This window comes from Sabethes cyaneus, chromosome 3, assembly GCF_943734655.1.
Source record: "Sabethes cyaneus chromosome 3, idSabCyanKW18_F2, whole genome shotgun sequence".
Lineage (NCBI taxonomy): Eukaryota > Metazoa > Arthropoda > Insecta > Diptera > Culicidae > Sabethes > Sabethes cyaneus.
The window spans coordinates 49,860,672-49,880,345 of record NC_071355.1 but is presented as its reverse complement, the minus strand read 5'-3'; the positions used below and the strand labels follow the sequence as shown (position 1 = coordinate 49,880,345).

The 19,674-nt window shown below is 38.9% G+C and overlaps 1 protein-coding gene across 2 annotated transcripts in view; it reads left to right on the top strand.

Annotated features, from left to right (window-relative positions):
- Positions 1-19,674, top strand: part of LOC128742471 (uncharacterized) — a 74,026-nt gene that overhangs the window by 31,579 nt on the left and 22,773 nt on the right. The gene's annotated exons all lie outside the window — the stretch shown is intronic.

Sequence of the window (19,674 nt, the reverse complement as noted above, 5' to 3'; positions counted from 1 at the left end):
TGCCACACATTCCTTTTATCAGTGCACAGTGATGAAATAAATTCCACCCGAAAATTGGGTCAACGAATAAAACAATTCAACCGAATACCGATGGGAAGCAACCTGACACTGATGGGAATCCAATTGGTGAAACGATTTATTGAACACTGACGGCGGGCTCTCTATCGAGTATGTATCTGTCTCTCTAGTGTCCCTCATCGCCTTTTCGAAAGCATTTCACTCGAGCCTGTCTGTGTGTGACCGCCAGCACTCGACCCGGTCACCATCATCCCCTTGACCGTTCGACCGTTCGTCCGAGACAGACGAAGAAGACCTTTTGTGGTTTGATCCACTTTCCCTTGCTGCTGCTGCTGTTGCGTACTTCAATGTCAAAAGGAGTGGCAATTTTCAAACTTTTCAGTCCCTCGGTTTGGGTCCCCTTTATTTGCGTGTGCTTTTACCCATGCTCGAAAGCGGTACAGCCAACCGTATCGGTAGGGAAGCTGTGCGTTAGAATGGTTTCGTTTCATCTTAGTGTATGAGTCATAAAGGCATGATAACTAGGTTGAATCAATTGCAATCCATTTGTTAATTGTAAGATATAATCTATGTTCAAAAGCCAGAGTTGTATTTCAGAATTGTAATTTCAATTTGCGCTAGAATTTATAAACCGAAAGGGAGTGAGCGATCTATCCATGTTGTTGTTACTCCTTTCTATGGAAAATCCTTTCATAAGAAAGACAAAACTGCAACAGATTACCAATTTTGATCGTCACGTTGTTCGAACATTCACTTTTGTTCTGTGGTCTCGGCTGCAGCGGAAATTTGAAATGATCGTTTCTGTTGATGATGGAACGAAGCTGCAGCAATATGTATATGTGTTAGTCTGTGATAGGATAATTATTACATTATCTCACAACTTAACGATTCCAATGTTAGTGGCAGACCTGTATGCCAGTTCTTCTTCGATGTACGACACAGTTCTGGTTGTTGGTACAGTAGGATTTCGAATTTGGCATGGTTCGATTTTGGCATGGTTCGATTTTGGCATGGTTCGATTTTGGCAACAAAAGTATCCGTTTTTGGCAACACATAATATTTCCCTTACAAAAATATGCTTAAATACCAGTCAGTTTCCGCATACATACTTTATATGACGCAAAAATGATGCCCTCAGTGTGTTCATGAAAAAAAAATTTGCGGTTTCGAACAGTAATATTATTATTGCCGTAGGACTACGGCTTACCGCAAGTCGCCAAAAACTTACTTGCACCTGACGGATAGCTCTTGGCGGACTTTTCAAGCATAAAATTATTGCAATCGTTGATTAACAATATTTACTCAATTTTTGACGCATTTACGTTCAATTTTTTCATGTCAAAAAAGGGTCTCGATTTTGGCACGGTTTCGATTTTGGCAACATAGGCGACACGCATTTGTTGCCAAATTCGAAATCCAACTGTATTCAGATATCGAAAACCTTGTACGACTACTACAATTCCTAAAAGGACAACTGCTTCGAGCGACATCCGTTCAAAAAGTTATGAAGAAGCTTCGCCAATTGTTCGTACTTCTGCCAATTGTCCGGAAAAACTTCTGCAGAGTCCTCTGAAGAAAGTACACAAGTTGGAGTTTTCGAAGAGTCCGGAAAGCTGACAGCATTCATTCCCTTTGGTACAGCCGTCAAGCAGCTATGCGAGTACTGCGAGGCATCGGATCTCTAGCCCCGCCCGTCCTACTTCTGGCCGGGTCGGCATCCGGCTCAGTTGTCATGAATGCGAAAATGTTGGAGGAATTTAGGCTATCATGAGAGTAAGATACATGGTGGAATCAACCAACTACAATCACTGAATGTTCCTTAGAAGAGTCGTATGGAGTGCTCAACGGATCTATACAGTTCATGTGTAACGCTAAACCTAACTAAACCTAACGAACTCGGCCTGACTCTTTCGCACTTAATAATGTCAAAAATTCGCATGGCAACCTTTTTGTACGATACCGATACCGCGCCTGGAGTAACTAATGCACAGCTCCTCTCGAAAGTCAACTGATTCACGAACAGAGCCGTAACGTGACATTGTGACACCCTTGGCGAAGACCCGATTTAGCATTTCCACGTGTGTTAAATCCCTGTTCCTTTCGATAAGATTTTAAACCACCAACCAGACTGATCCTGCACTAAATTCGAGACCACATTTTTATCAGATTTTGTTCCAAATAATGGAACAGATTTTAACTAGTTTCCGGACCAGATTTTGGACCACATTTTTGATCAGATTTTGGGCCAGATTTTGAAGCTGAAGAAGATGTCGGGTCACAGATTTTAAACCAGTTTTTAAATCACCAACCAAATTTTGGATTAGATTTTGAACCAAATTCCGGACCTGGAATAGATTGCGAAATGCATTTTTTATCAACCTTTGTTTGAGATTTTAGAATAGATTTGGATTAGCTTCTAGACCGAATTTTGAACCACATTTTTGATCAATTTGTCGACTATGTTTTGAATCAGACTTTGGATTAGAATTTAGTCTCAGATTATAGATCTGGTCTGGACTACATTTTGGACCTGCATCAGACTGTGGACTAAATTTTGAACCACATTTTCATCAAATTTGGATCAGATTTTGACCACATTTTTGGTCACATTTTGGATCAAATTCTGGACCTGAACAAGATCTTAGAGCTGTATCAGATTCTAGATCAGATTTGGACCATATTTTTGTCAGATTTGGACAAACATTTTTGGTTACATTTTGGACCTCATTTAGGATCAAATTTTAGACCAGTTTCTAGACCTAGACCAGATAGCGGATCTTGCCCCGATTCTGAACCACATTTTTATTAGATCTTGGATCAGAATTTGCATCAAATTTGGGTCCAGATTCTGGAGCTGGATCGGAATATAAACCACACATTTTATTCCAGATTGTGTAACAAATTCTGGAAGAGATTTTGTAACTAGATTCTGGACCACGTAAAACTACATTTTAAATTCGATTTTGGCCAATTTCAAGACTAGATTCTGGACCTGGACCAGATGTTGAACCTCCATCAGACTCTGGGTCAGATTTTAGACCACATTTTTTTCAAATTTTTACCAGGTTTAGGGTAATATTTTGAACCACACATTTTTTATTAGATTTTGGATCAGATGTGGAACCAGATGTTGAACCACAAACTGGACCGAGACTAGAGTTTTGGCCAGGACCAGATTCTGGAGTATATTTTTAATTAGATTTTAGGCCAGATTTTGCTTCAAATTTTGGACCAGGCTACAAACCACATTTTTGATTAGCTTTTAAACCAGTAACCGGATTTTGGATCAGATTTAGAATCAGAATCTGAACCTGGACTATAACGTGCATCCCCAAGTAACAATCTAATAGCAAATTGGTCTTATTCATTTCTTATAGTAGTTTTATCAGAGCATTTCAAAGTCTGTTAGGTTTTATAATGTTTTTCCTCAAGTGAATTTTATCTTATTGGATTAACATTTCTGAAGTATGACTGAAGGAGACTTGAAGAATCACCCATAAAACTAAATTATCAATAAGTGTAATTCACATTATAAGGGGTTCTAAAGGATACTTCATTTTTGCTTAAAAACGACGCTCGTTAAAACTTGTAGCCGCTAGTTTGCCTGACCAATCGGGTTTTGTTAACTCGGTGGCTTATGCGCCACTCTCCTGAAAGGAAGAGACCACCGGTCATGTCGAGTTGCCCAGCTATGATTTTTATTCCGACAGTCAGGTAAACATTGAGCAGGCTAGGCGAAGATAACACCGCGACACATCTAAAACCAACACTTCAATCGTCTCCAAATTACTTTAGCAAAATAGTTGCAATAGATCATCACAAACTCGCCCGCATAATGAAAACTAAACCAGAGTTTCTCCTTCCGTACTGGAACATTAGGTGGACCGAAAGGAAAAGCTACCACGAGTCGCGAACAGAGGCTACGGTGTTAGAAAATATAAAAGCACTAATTCAGGGAAATCATTTATATTCAGCCACAATTTACATGGTTGGTGGGACCCTAAACTCTCCTATTCACTCGTTACTCTAACGGTTCTTTATGCTGCTCACCTAGCATGGGGTGGCAATTTCGTTTTACTCATTCGTGGTTCATTTGGTTTATTCTTATATCTAATTGTGTATGGCCATATCACAAATCACACATACCTGCGCGCAGGGTTTACCCGGAGGCTGGCAGTTTATGCTGGGAGCGGTTCCGATGAACTAGCTGGGTGCGATCATGCGATGTTAGTGCCTGCGTTTAGCGAATCACTAGCGGTTTGGGCCGCCCAGGGGTAGATCGATGCGAAATACCCAATGCAGTCGAATCCGAAGGTCGGTCGATTCTCTGGAAGCGTAGCGTGTGTTGACGGACGCTACGTGGCACTGCGGCTGCGCCGAATGCCGGTCGGACGTTCGGTTTAACTCCCGTCCGTTTTGTTCACGGTCGAATTCCTTGGTTCCATAGTAGCTCAACAACGAAGGGACTACAGTCCGGAACCTACCGCCTGTTGAACAGGCGTCTGCGTTCAACGGAATTTCTTAATTAATTTATCCGAAAGAATAATGGCTAATTCCTACCTTCAATTTTATTTGAGTATCACTCGATAGAACTTTGTATCACTATGCTATCGAAGCAATTAACTATTAGCTAAGGCTAAAAATGAGAAAATATACTATTAGCACTCTTAATCATTTCTAACACCACGTTTCCTACCAAAAAGAGGTTATTCGAAGACACTACTTCTTTTTCGAAGACACGCGTTCTATTCTATTCGAAGACACGCGTTCTATCCCCGACCGTTCCGCAAACGAAAGTGAAACTCTGATCGATCTCGAACTCTTGTGAGAGTACGGATGTAATTATATATATGGTAAATAGTAATTCGGCTTCCCCGATGCAACTGTTTCCCCTTTAAATTTGACGAAGGTTGAATGTCAGTATTTTCAATTAAATTTACCTTATTACGTAACCTAGCCTATTCAAAATTTAACTACTGGATAGGATAAAAATTATAGAATTAAGTTACTATAAGGTTTAAAAAATAAATACTCTAAATTTTGTTTATTATTTAAATATCGCTGGCAAACTTGCGTGCTCAATTTTAACGATAGCCAAGACTCAAACCATCATACTTAAATCTGCTTCCACTAACATTAGGGAGGTTCATTCGGTTTCATTAATGAACCGATCCTCGTTTCGAATTATTTATTATTTATCTAAGCTCAATCTGCATACTTGTTACAAACTTAACAATAGTTTTGACAAAAACTTATGACATTGTTCTGCAAGATTCGTTTATCTTAACAATACTGCCATAAAACTCTCTTAAAATCGTATATTCTTGAAAGAGAAATTATCCAGCTTTTTACGAGCCATAATGGCGGACGTGTTCGTAATATTTTAATAGCATTTTTGACATTTTCCTAATACATCGCACGTTTTCTTTCCGCGCGTTCACCGTAAAACTAAAGGAATGTACGGAAAGAAAACGTGCGATGTATTGGGGAAATGTCAAAAATGCTGTTCAAATATTACGAACACGTCCGCCATTATGGCTCGTAAAAAGCTGGATACGCTTGAATAAGAACATTCTAACGTACACAACTAATCTGTCAAAATGGTCGTCTGAACCGGAGAAAATTGAAAAATACAGATCTTTTAAACGAAAATTCAGCGAAAATCTGTGTAATATTTTGAAAACTCTTTCATATGAACAAATAGCGAAGTCACAAAACAATAAAGATTTCGGGACTAACTGAACTGGGGAAGGACAGTGCAGGTAATGATGCATTTGCCAGAGGCGGCGCGGGTTTCCTCTAGAGCTTTTCGTATTTTTTAAACTAAATATAGAGTTCATAAGTCAGATGTCTTTGTATGGAAAATGTTTGAAGGCACTGAAGAAGTTGAAGCATAATTTTTAAAAACAGTTGTACCGATTGTAAATTAAACGCTTGGAACTGACGTGCAGTCCAAACAGCACAAATAACACGTTACGTCGATACTTCGTTGATGTTTTTTTTTGTTTATACTAGAATGGTTATCTTGCAAAAACTTGGTGCCCTCAAGAAATTCAAACAATTCTTATTCAAGCGCAACGTGTCTTCTTCAAGAATACAATAAGTATTGATGAACTTATCGCGCTCTTGGAAAAATTTTCTTTGTCTTGTGCAAGAAATGTTAGTCTAATGAGCGCTTTCGGGTTGATTTGGATAAAACCTTTGAAAAAAATGGCGAACAGAGCTATTTTGATTACTTTTGAAATTGTAGGCAATTGCATATGGGCGCTTATAAATATTGTATTATGCAATACCATTGGTGATCTTATCTTTTTAAATAAATGTTTAGACATATAAAAGCCTTTTTGCCACAATTAGTTAAAAATTTGGTAGCTATCAACTTTTTCATGAAATCATTAATTTTTTTTATTAATTTAATTTTTCAATAATCTAGCAAAAATAACTGGCGCGTTAAAATTTTCTAACTTTCATGTCACAAAACATCGACAAACCGAGCGTGGCATGAAAAATTTCTCATTTATGAGCAACAAAGCAGCTGCTTTTATCACCATTTTTATTTTCAATTTTCATTTATACCCATTTCGAAATAGCAATATCTGTGAATGCTTATACTGCCCCTCTTCGCATAACAGTCCCATGGCGATTTTTGGTGATTTTGAGTTTATTACGAATATTAGTTTTATTTTGTCTGTAGTTTAAGAAAAACTTAGGGGGATTAGGGGCATAATGAGCACACGGGGCGAAATGGGCACCCCTCTTTTCTACGAAAGTACGCATTTTGTAACATCATGTGGCATGCGAAACACTGCTGTAGGTACTACAGTATCAATTTATCAAAAAATGAGTGATCTATACTTTTAAAACACGGAGTTATATTAAAAAACTTAACTAGGTTCTCAGACGCTGGAAAAATTATAATTTTGGTGCATTACCAAATAAGCTTTTACGATCATTTAAATATTTTAATCTATCAAGTGCACACTGCAACATGATGTATACATTGTATCTCAAATTTCACCTTCATTGAAGTTTTGATTTTATACTATAATTAGTGTAAAAACCCATTTTTACTTTAACTACTTGACTTGGGGCGAAATGGGCACCCTTAGCTGGGGTGAAACGAGCACTACGTCGCATTAACTAACGTGTCAGTTTCTTTGTTTATCGCATCAATGCTTGTTTACAGTGACGGTATGAATATGCCAAGGGAATTTGGAAGACATAATTGGTCAAAAAAGGCCTTGCAAGCGGCATTGACCACAATAAGGCGAGACGGAATATCCACAAAACCCGTCGCCCAGTAACACGGCATTCTGCGACAGACGTTAGCTCGGTTTGTGGGGCCATACGAAAGGGCAATTTCTGGGCATGAGGTGGTTTTTGCCCAAATTGATTCCCAAAACTGTTTTCGTTCCCGCTGCAGAACAAGAGCTGGTGGTCCATATTTTGTATATTTCGATGCTACGGTATTACTACCCATGAAATCAGAACCCTCGTATACTACCTGGTAGAGGGAAACGGAAAAGCATATGTCTTCAACACTAAAACACAGCTAGCTTAAGCGTCATCCGAAACATTCCTTGTGTGCTCCAGAGGCAACCTCCGCGGCACAATTGGCTTTAAGCGGCTTGCGGTCAATAGTTTTTTCGATGTTTTTACACGTTTTATATTTGTGTATGTATGGGTGTGTATGTGTATGTGTATGTGTATATGTGTATGTATGTGTGTATGTATGTATATATTCATGGTGGTGAGTGTGTGTGTGTATGTGTGTGTGGTTGTTGTACTTATATACACCCTTCAAGCATGTGTTTATAAGGGTGCTCATTATGCCCCACACACTGACCGATTTTTAGTTTTTGAAGCATGAATTTAAATTACAATTTTCGTCATCATGTCAATCATTTTTCAATTTGTTAACAGTATGCCTTTGATTATCGATAGTGAATGTATGTTTTGCAATGGCGACACTTTAAAAATTCAGTTATTTTGGGTGCTTAAATCAGCCAACAAGTTAGGATGCTCATTATGCCCCTAATACCCCTATAAAATAGTTGGCTTTGTTCGCGAAGAATAGAAAAACAAAACCCACTTGTGTTGTCCCATTTCAAAAATATTCGCATAGCAGTCACATCCATTTCTGCCCCTTATTAAATTGAAATAATTGCTCGTAAATGCATTATATTCTATCATCTGACCTTATTGTTTCTAGATATACTATTGTCATTTGCTAAAAAAGTAATTTTTAAGAGAGACAACAGTTTTTACAACCCTTACTTTTCGCATTTCATATTTAATTCGTTTCAGTTATTTTACTACATTTTTAGTGAAAATTATCACCAGTTTCTTAATATTTGGAACTAATTACTACAGGTCAACCCAAATATTGACATATGAACCATATGAACATACACAGGGATGGTCCGATCTCTTTGACTCAATTTTGATTAATCGAGCATATTGATCATAGCCAAAAGAATCATTTTTTAAACATTTAAATGATAGCTATTCATAGTCAATCAATATTCTATGCATTGTTAATTCATTGAAGGCATATCAAATCGTAAGTTTATGGCGGTTATTATAATTTGGTAACGCGTTTTGCTTAGGCGGCCAACATTGCCCTTATCACCCCGATTACTTGGAATATGGTATCATGTGAACTGAGGGGGTGGGGGTAGAGGGGAGTTGAGTTGGACGTAACTATCTTTTAATCTTAATTAATTAATAATCTTTAAAAGTAGCAATTAAATCTCGAAAATCATACCATACATTATCGACAGTGTGAGGGTTATGCGAAGATTTTCCTGATTCAATCGAAAATTATTCGCATGTCAGTCCCACTGCTATTTTGTTGAGATAAACTGATGATAATTGATAATCTGTAACTAATTTTTGTTTAAAACATTTGGACCTGTTCATTTTAACAAATTTATAGTAAAGGTTCGCTTGCAAATAACCTGCGGGAGCGAAATTAAGTAAAACTGACGAAAAACTTCAATCGCCATTTTCTGCGCTTGCTGTTTTTCGCCATGGGACTGTTATAGCTCTTGGTCAATTTAAAACATTTAAGGCTGTGAAAAGTGTATGATGTCTTGCAAGTGTTCTTTGAAGGGGCAACCATAAAATCATCAACACTTGAGGCGGTTTTCTTTTTGTTTCAAGCGACTCTTGGAAGTCATTATAAATAGATATCGATAAGAATTACAAGTTTTAAAAGGATCTTTGGAAATTTTCTTGAGAACCTTCTTTAGTGTGGGCCTCCCTCGCCTTATAAGGGTTTTATGGATGTTTTATCGCAGTTTTGTAGAATTATAAGTTTTGAGATCGGTTTTAAGTAGCAAATGCTGGAAACCTCTTCAAGTGCACCTTAAAATTGAAATTGTTACTTGGGTCACATTTTTGATCGAATTTTGTTTTAGATTTTGGAACAGATTTTGACTAGATCTTCCCTTAGGCCGCCACAATGTCTCGCTACGACGCTCTGGAACCGGGTATAGAATCGGATCCAAAACCTGGTAAAAACTGTGGTTTCGCGCCCCCTCGTTGCTTAAATCAGTGTTCCTTCGAGTTTAATATATTTTAGGACTGTCATCCATGATTGATACAATTTGCTGCATCCAGTACTTCGCTACCCTCGAGAGAGCCTTACTGAGGTTTGCCATAAAAAAATATCGGCATAAACATAAGGGACAATTTGGCAGAAAAATATTTGGCATAGATCGTTTGTGTAACTCCGTGAAAAACGTTTTATGACTTTTCATAGACCATTCAGGATAGACGCGTGCAGGTCCCGAGGGTTGTTGTCGAAGATACTTTCCTCTGCGGAGGCAACCCCTCACCATCAAAAAAATCACATCCGTAGTCCTTAGACTTTCCGAGTTGCTACCGAATGGTCAAATAACACAGAAGACCGACCAAATGCAATTGGGCGTATCATGAAATGCCGAATCCATATTCGGCCGAAACACGAAACTAGGATCTAGGAGATCCTTTGAGCCTCTACCTCTCATGTCTTCATTATGAGCCCAATCCATCTAGACTACGTTTTCAGTTTGGCGTAGTTTGCCTCCGTCGTCGCAAAGTTCCATGCCATGATATCAAAGTCATCTGCGAAACTTAACCCCCTCAAGAGAGATGCTAAGTAGCATGCAGGATAAACGACCACCTTGTCTCAATCCTCGTCACGTATCGAAGGAACTCGAGAGTGTCCCAAGATGCGTACGAAACACATCACTCGGTCCAATGTAGATCTGAACAATCGCGTCAGTTTTTCCGGTCAACCGTGTTCGTGCATTATTTGCCATAGCTGATCTCAATTGACTGTTTCATATGCTGCTTTGAAATCAATAAAGGTGTGATGCGTGGGTACATTGTACTTCCACCATTTCTGTAAAATCTGTCGGATGGTGAAAATTTGGTCCATAGAGGCGCGTGCTCCCATGAAGCCGCCTGATAATTTTCTACGAAACCTTGTGCTATCGGTGATAACCGATGTAAGAGAATCTGGAAGAGTACATTATAGGCGGCGTTTACGAGCTTTTTGCTGCGATAGTTGCAGCAGTCGTGCCGGTCACCCTTTTTGTAGATGGGACAAACAACTCCGTGCATCCATTCCTCTAGTAGTTTCTCCTCATCTAAATAACCTACTGTAGAGCAGATGCCAACCTTTCTCGGTCAAGTTTATAAGCTGGTAGGCAGTCTTACCGGCAGCATTGTTGGACTTCTGCAACCCAATCTGTCGTTTGAGTTCTTGGAAATCAGGTGCTTCCTTGCTTCATCCCTGTACTTGTCAGATTTCGGTGTGTAGTCATTACCTGATTGGTTCACCTTCTCGTAAGACCTGCGCGTGTTAATAGCTCGAAAATGTTGTTCTAATTCTTCAATATCTCTGTCCTCTTTCTGGCGCTTTTTACTCCTCAGTTGGTTCATTGCTCGTCGAGATTCTCCCTAGCCAAGTTCTCCCTAGCGGCAGTTGTTTCCCTAAACCTTTTCTTCTTTCCATTGGTTGTTGGCATTCCCGCAACCGGTCATTTTGAGCTAAGATTGGAGTTTCTGGTTGTGAAGTGTTTACGAATGTTTCCGACGTTCCTCAGGGAAGTGACCCTCGACCATTTTTGTTTGCACTATTTATTAACGATATTTTTATTATATGTTACAATTACAATATATTTTATTATATATAACAATTTAACAGTGCCGTAGCGCGCGTGCGGTTGGCCAATCTGGCCCCCGCCTAGGCCACCTGAACCTATCCATAAGTGTAGTGAAGTACTGGATACAGGGGGCTGCACGAATCGTGTATGATTGTATAACTTTAAAAAATAACAAACTTGGAAAGAACACTGATTTAAGAAACGCAACATTTTTGCCAAGTTGCGCTATTGTTTTCCAAATGTTTTATGTTTACCTATGGTTTCTTTATTAATTTTTTTTTCCAAAATTTACCATACGGCTTATTACCAAACCATTTTGAAGTGAAACTGCCGGTAACTGACTTTCACGACTATTTCTTCAACATCTTTTTGAACTTCAGTATCCATATCCAGAAGTGTTTTATAATCTCCTTTCACCGGAAACAAAACTGATTCCATTTCACTCTACCCTGTCTAGCTTGGCCGTTGATAAGGGCGCATCAGAATGTCTTGATGGTTCATTACATATACAGTATTGTCACTTAGATTATTAAACCTTTCAGCTAGTTCACATTTGCATTCAACAAACTATAAAATATAGAAAGAAGACACTTCTGTCATGCATTTTGATCATAATAGCCTTACAGTTCTTTTTTCGTTTTACCAACAAAACGAAATTTTAATGGTACGAAAATTGCGAATTCCTCGGCAACATAATTCACCTGGTTCACAATGTGCTAAGATGTAAAAAATTGAGCACCAACAATAATAAATACTCTTTTTCCTTAGATAACATCCATAACCGAACAGGCATTATTTTCTGAACCTTTCTACGGTCTCGATCGGTTCACCTTTCTTCGACCGAAAGCTTTTATAATTACTATACTTTCGTCTTTCTTCCCCACTCTGCCATGCAGGCAGACTGGCAGCAAACGCCATTGGCACCTCGCACCACTGCCTGCACTCTCAAGCTCAGTCTGTCTATAAATGATTTATTTGTTTGGTCCGGCGGCCGTCGCCATTACCACCGTTGCGTCGCCGTCTCGACACCATCGCACCGCACCGACGACCGATACCTACAACCCGTAGGCTCTCTTTCGGCGGTTTATGGCCTGTCCAGATCTCATCAAAAAATAATCGTGTGCCTATGTGTGTGCTATCGCACGCCTAACAGACCATGGCCAGACGTACGGGCAGGGGAGACAAGCAGGTCGGACGGACGGGTGGAAAGTCAATAGTAAGAAAACATTTTCACGCAGCACTAGATATATGGACCAGATAACTGTAAACCGATACTGCATTCCGGCCGAGAGTGGCACCCCTCGGCGGCGGCCAGGCAATCATCATTGCACCGGTTTGTCCGTCCTGCGAAGTGCGGTTTGATTCGCGGTGACCTAGGCAGTGGCCAGTAGCAGCAGCGGCACACTCCATCCACAACCGAGACGAGATTAGCCGCGGATATAGGATGGAAGCTGTAATTTTTGGCTTTGAATGGCGATTGCAGAAAGTGTCGAAGTAATTTGCAGCACTTAACTAGCTGAGTGTGTGGAAAGTGCGGTGATTTGCTGTCATTTATAGGTGAAATCGAAACTTATTTGAAGAGACGTGGGAGGCACAATATTGCAGTCAGTGTAATTGCAGCCAATTATTGACCTACTGCCTGTAATTTCTCTGCACCTGGCGAAAGCCAGGTCATTTTCTGCTACCGGCAGAAATTTCTCAAATAATTTCTTATTAAAACAGTTAAATACATAAATTTAAATTATCGCAGATTTGAACGTCAAATAAAAATTTCTTTCTGCTCTATAAACTTGTCGTACAGCCAAATAACCTAATTTTCTAAAGCACAGTTTCACGTTCATTTTTTGCTGCATCATTCCCTACCATCCCAACTGAACCTCAGTGGCCGGGAATGCTGCCATAGAAACAGGAACTAACAGCAAAAACAGATTAGTAACAAAAGCTTAATCTCAGCGGCAACCATGACTCGGGTTGTTATATTCATTTTCCCATTTATACGCGTTGCAATTTAATTTTTCAAACTGATCTTCAACTTCAAACTTTTGGCTTGAACTCGCTTAGTTCCGTCCGCAGTTCTAGTGCTCTAGTGGTGCATTGCTCTTAAGTCTGTTCCGCTCCTACCTAAGAACAAATTTCCCAACCAACCATTCCAGTTGTCATGGTGCGGTGGAAAAATATTAAAAACATCGTTCGTCTCACTCATTAGTTCTTTCCGGTCGATGCTCTATGCCTACAACAGTAGGTAGGTGCTGTGCTGGGAGGTTTCCCATGGGTAGCGTCATAAATGAACATAAAAAACGAACTGTTAAAACTGACTGCTTCTGGTGTCACGTCAGCTCATGGAGTTGGTTGAATATTTTAACATTAATGGAACTTCGCCGTCAATCTTTTAGAAGATCAATATTTGCATTTTTTAATCAAGCCAAAAAAATATGGATTTTAGGTATTTATATTTAAAGTTTAAACGTGAAAACCAAATCTATTCTTGCTTTTAATAAATACATTGTTATTTTTCATGCAAAAATCTACGAACAAAAAGACAAAAACGAAAGAAATTTTTTTTGGCCGAGTTTCGAAAATTCCACTGTCTGAACTTCCATTTCTATTTCGTGACAGAAGCGTTAACTCAACTCGTACACTCATTTTTCAAGTTTTTCAAGCTGTAGAGCCCACAGACAATTGATTTTATAAAAAAAATTTAACCCATATCTTACAAATTATTTTTTTGCCCCCTGATTTTTCAATCCAATTTCCAAGCGGGGGGTGACAAAAATTTTGAAATTGATTTGCAGTGGCCTTATTTCATATTATTTCTATGATTTGTGTAATTTTTTCGTGCAGTTTTTATAATATCATTGTATCATCTCAATTCACTATAGAAAAAATTTCTTTCTCCAAAATCTCTCACAAACCAAATTTCGTTCCATTTGCTTGATTAATTCTCGAGTTATGAGGAAATTTGTTTAGCTGTTTTAGAGGAGGGAGGGTTCTCAAACCACCATAGAGAAAAATATCTGCCTTGCAAAATTTCGACATACCAAATATGGTTCCATTTGCTTGTTTAGTGTTCGAATTATGAGGAAATTTGTGTTTAAGGAGCCCCCCCTCTTCGAAGGGGGAAGGGTCTCTAACCATCATAAGAACCTTTCTCGGCCCGAAAAACCCCAACATACACATTTTCACGCCAATCGGTTCAGTAGTTTCCGAGTCTATAAGGTACATACAGAGAGACAGACAGAAATTCATTTTTTTAGGTATAGTTTTTGTAGACCAAACTCGTGTTTTTGTAGATAGATTTGCTTCATTTTGTACAATTGTTTTGTTATTTTTATATCTTTTTTGTTTATTTAATTTTGTATTATACTTCGTGTCGTTTTCCAAATATCTTTTAGCGTCATTTTTGTATGTTTTTGTATCATTTTCGTGTATTTAATATTTGTTTGTGTTTATAATATTTTTGTGTAGTTCATGATTCATTTTTGTATAATTTTTGTTTGTATATTTTTACCATTTGAATGCCATTCTTGCTCAGGCTTTTGTCGTGCTTTGAACATTTTCTCAATTCTCGGTGTTTACTGCTCTACTTGCTGCCTTGCTCTACTCCCGAGTGAACGTCAATTTCTTTTTCTTCCGGAGCACTACCGAATGTCTGTTGCTCTCAAGGTCATGGAACAAATCGTTTCAGTCCATATAATTGCCTGTCCCATATTCTCTTGGGGATATGAAGCAAATAATATTTTGTTTCCAGTGTGCGAAAAAAAGATTAGCTCTGCTTGATAGATGTGCTCCCTACGCGCAAGATGAGTGGTTATAAGTGGAGACAGAACGAACGCTCCTGGTCATTGTGAAAAGCAGATTGCTCTGTCTCTGTATGCTAAAGATGAGCAAAATGAAGCCTGTTCTTGCTTTACTATGTAGCATTTTAATATCTATTTTTGTATCACTGCATACCATCTTCATTTTATTTCTATTTTTTAACATTTTTTAAACGGTGGTTCATGAATTGCAGAACCACCGTTTCAACAAATATTAATATATATGTATGACCGCATTCCAAGGTCAAGACTAAAAACATGAGATTAGTCTAATTCTATTTTTTGTCGAATCACTTGTATAATTATTTTTGGCCCATTCTAGCAATATGTTTTTGTATCGTTTTGTGCTATTTTGTCCACCATTTTGGTTTACTATTTTTCACATCTTTACATCTTCTTTGTATGAAATTCCTGTCATTTTTGTGGCATATTACGGTGTCATTTTTGTGTTATTTTTATGTTAATGTTAGGAACAAAAATCACTATTTGAAAAATTCGATACCTTCTATTTTCCGGAAAAATTCTAAACGAAATTCTAAATTCTAAAAAAAATTTGTTGGATTTGAGTAAAAATAGAACTCGTAAAACGCTTCTAGCACGAAAGAGAAGTTCAAGCAATGTAATTTCCGACAACCGGCAAACAATAATTTCTTTCGATTGTGTCTCTTTTTTGGTAGGTTTTTTGCATAAAAAATAGTAACGTGTATAGGAAAAGCAAGAATAAATTTGGTTTTCATGATTAAGCTTTGAGCAAAGATGCTTAAAATGTTTAATTATATTTTGCTTGCTAAAAAATGTCATTTATTTTGCACCCACCCCCTTAAGATTTAAATCTTGAACCAAGCGTAGTAGAACAAAACTTGTTTTATAAAACTGTAAGCCAATTTTTCAGCAATTTAGAAAAAAATTTATCTCGAGTTAGTTTTTCTCGAAATTTTCCATATAAGCAACCACAATAAAGTTGCTTCATTTGCTGTTTTATTGTGGTTTTATAGCTAGCTACAAGTATTTTTTGACTCATATCATCTTGGATCTTGGTATTGCATAATACCACAGACAAACAGACATAACTCTTAGATGAAAAATCTACAAAAATTATCGTACCTCACGTTTAGCCTGAACACTAGCACCATCTATGATCGAAATTCCCAAATATCAAATAACAACAGGAGTATCCCTCGAAGTAGCAAGTATTTTTATGGGGAATTCCCTTTCTTTCGTCAAAAAGCGCCACTTTGACCAAAACGGAGACATTCCCAACTAAGCCCAAATTTGAAATGACGATTTAATAGGTACGTAGAATGGAAAACGAGTGTTATGTCTGTTTGTCTGTGATAATACCATAATAACACCAGAGCCAAGTACCACAATTATTTGAACTTTATAAAGGTAATACCACAATAACACCATTATAAAATTTAAATAAAACCAAGCGGCTAGAATTACTACGTGGGCGGAGACTAGTTATAATCTGAGATAGAGGAGCCAGCTAGGATTGCTTTTGTGCACCGAACTGTCAGGCGAGCACCAGATAAGAACTGTCACTGCGGAGTGGGCTAGCTTGATTTGCGATGAAATTTCAAACCCCTCACAAACCCGAGCATGCTGACTTGATTTAAATGGTACTATTTGAATTTTCTGCATCAAAAATAAGAAGAAGAAGAAGAAAATTAAAGTAATCAATCTCACTGAGCTGGCTTCTCTCTCTCTCTCTCAGGTTATAATTTGCCCTTTAACAAGTGCTTTAATCAAAATAGACTTTAACAAGTGGTTTCATTTGCACCTCGAACCAGTACCGCTATTGGACCGCAAGTGCCCTGGCAAGGGGTGAAGAAATTGTTGGTAAATGCAGAATTCAGTGGGACGGAATGATGTTGAGAGGCCTGAAAAAAAACATGCTAAAGTCATTGATCGAACCCACGACCAGTCGTTTCTCAAGGCAGACTAGGTAACTAGTAGTTGCAGGACCCCACTAGAGAAGTGATGGGGTGAAATAGGGAGAGCAACAATTAAAATTGTGGAACAAATCGGGCTTTAGGGTTGATTATGCGACCTTTTGAAACCTCTCTGGATCGTTCACTGCTCATTCTGGAATACCACAAGGCAGCCACCTTGGTCCTTTGATATTCCTTATCTACTTCAATGACGTCAACTACCTGCTTAAAGGTCCGCGGCTCTTGTTTGACTGATGACCTCAAGTTATACTCAAAAGTCGAAAATTTATCCAACGCCGCTGTCCTTCAGGAGGAACTATCGACCTTTGCCAAATGGTATGTGGACAACCGCATGCTGCTTAACCCCAATAAGTGTGAAGTCATCACATTTTCCAGAAAGCGGAGCCCGTTCGCTTTTGACTACAAGCTGTCAAATACGCCATTAAGTCGCGAAAACTGCGTCAAGGATCTGGAGATACTGCTCGACTCTAAACTTACATTCAAACAGCACATCGCGTTCATCGTGGACAAAGCCTGCAGGAACCTTGGCTTCATTATGCACATCGGCAAGAACTTCAACGATATTACTGCTTGAAAGCTCTTTATTGTGCATTAGTCCGATCCAAACTTGAATACTGTGCTCCAGTTTGGAGTCCATACTATCAAAATGGAGCCGAATCGAGTCAGTGCAGCGAAGATTTATTCGTTTTGCTCTTCGGAGACTTCCGTGGAATAACCCTTTCCAGCTGCCAAGCTACGAACAACGCTGTAGGCTCATCGACCTAGACCCCCTTCATGTTCGTCGCGATGTAAATAGAGCAACAATTGTCTCCGATTTATTGACCTCACGAGTGGATTGCCCGTATATATTGGAACACCTTGATATTCACGTCCGGAGTCGTACGTTGCGCAATAGCCACTTTCTGCACGTGCCGAATCGACGGACTAACTACAGCAGCTTCAGCACGATTACCGGTCTCCTACGCCACTTTAACCGTTTTTACTCCAGCTTCGAATTTGACGTCAGCCGTAACGTGCTAAAAATGGTTTTTAATCAATAGCGCGTAGTTTTTAGGTTAAATTATCATTTGGGCCACAAGGCCTGTTGATGTACAAATAAATATACAAATAAGGATAAAGCCATAAATTGCCCGTCGAATGTCAAACCAACACAAGTACGTACATAGTTAGGAAGCACGCGGAGTGAGACACTTTCTGAGTGTTGCAACGAAGGTAATGCTCATAATGGTCGGTTGAAAATACATAATAGATTTCACCATTTCTACCATGATGAACAAAGGGTAAAAAGTAGTTAAAACTTTTTTATTTAAGTATTTCAATTGATCGTATTCACTCATCACATTATGCATTCAGGAACGATGTAGCGAACGAAGGATTCAATTCTGTTTCACGAATGAAGTGTGTACCGTGGCAATTCAAATAATCGCTGAATATGTTTTACATCGCAAACGACTGAAAGAAAACCTTTTTATTCTTCAGACGCTATGCACCTTCATTTAAACGACTTGTTCATCACCGCTAGTTTCACTCACATTGAAAGCTAAAACTTATGGGTGCATTATCGGTAAAGGGTTTGCAATTTTCCCAGCAAAGTAGGGTCTGCAACATGAAAAGAGTTACATACCAACAATTAGTGAATCTTTTTCATGTAAATTCGAAAGAATTCCTATTATACGAATCAGTTGAATATCCCCATTTAGGGCCCGAGAGTTCATTAAATTTTTTAATTGAAAACTGTGATACGAAAACCTCTGCGACAGCTCAATCACTGACTAGCCGGTGGTTCAATAACGGTTTATTTAGAGGATTGATGAAAAAATATGGACGAAAATCCGGTATTGGCAACGAAAGGAGTAATTCCCTACGATGATATGATTCATGAGTTAGCGTTTGAGGATGTTCATGATAATATTCCTCGAGCACAGCAATTTCCATTTTTATTTCCTTTCACAAACACAAAACACCATCCTACAGCAGCAACGGGGCGCAATGTAAAACAAAACTATTGAAAATATACGCCAGCCGATCGGAATGTTTCCATTTCAGTTGCATCCGGTGTCGTCCCTTTTCCAGCCACACTGTCCGGGGCATCGATGACAACGACGGCTGCTACGATATCATGATGAGAACGACAGACAGTTGAAGGCGACAAAAGATAACACCAATTCAGGGTTGAAGTCGTCAAAAACTCAAGTGTCAAAAAGACGCCTAAAATTTTCAAGTGACACTTCAAATTTTTCCAAATTTTTCGGGGTTTGAATATTCCGTCTGCGTGGCAACCCTGACGGGGACGACGGCAACAATCAAATCATTGCTGGGTGCAACCGGCTGCGAAGCCCTCGGCCCTCGCGTACTCCTCGTCATTGTCATGCAGATGGTGCACAGTTTTAATGGATTTGTAAGTTTTGCTTTTTATTACACACCCGACCGCGGCTGAGAATGCGAAATATTCAACCGAGCGAGGCGGGGGCATCCGCGTGATCTGCAAATCGTTCCTACCTTGGTAGCAAACGATAGGGTAGCGTAATGCCGGTAAATTTGCATTCCGCTGTAGGCATTTGTCCTCCGAAGGAAGTACCTATCTGATACGATATAATAAACGTTGGTTGACATTTATCGGTGATTGGCGGAAAAATCTTACCGAAAACTGTGCCGTAAAGTGACGAATGGTCAGCGCGATGACCAACTGACCTTTCGCATTGACAATTGTTTATGCTAATGTCATTCATT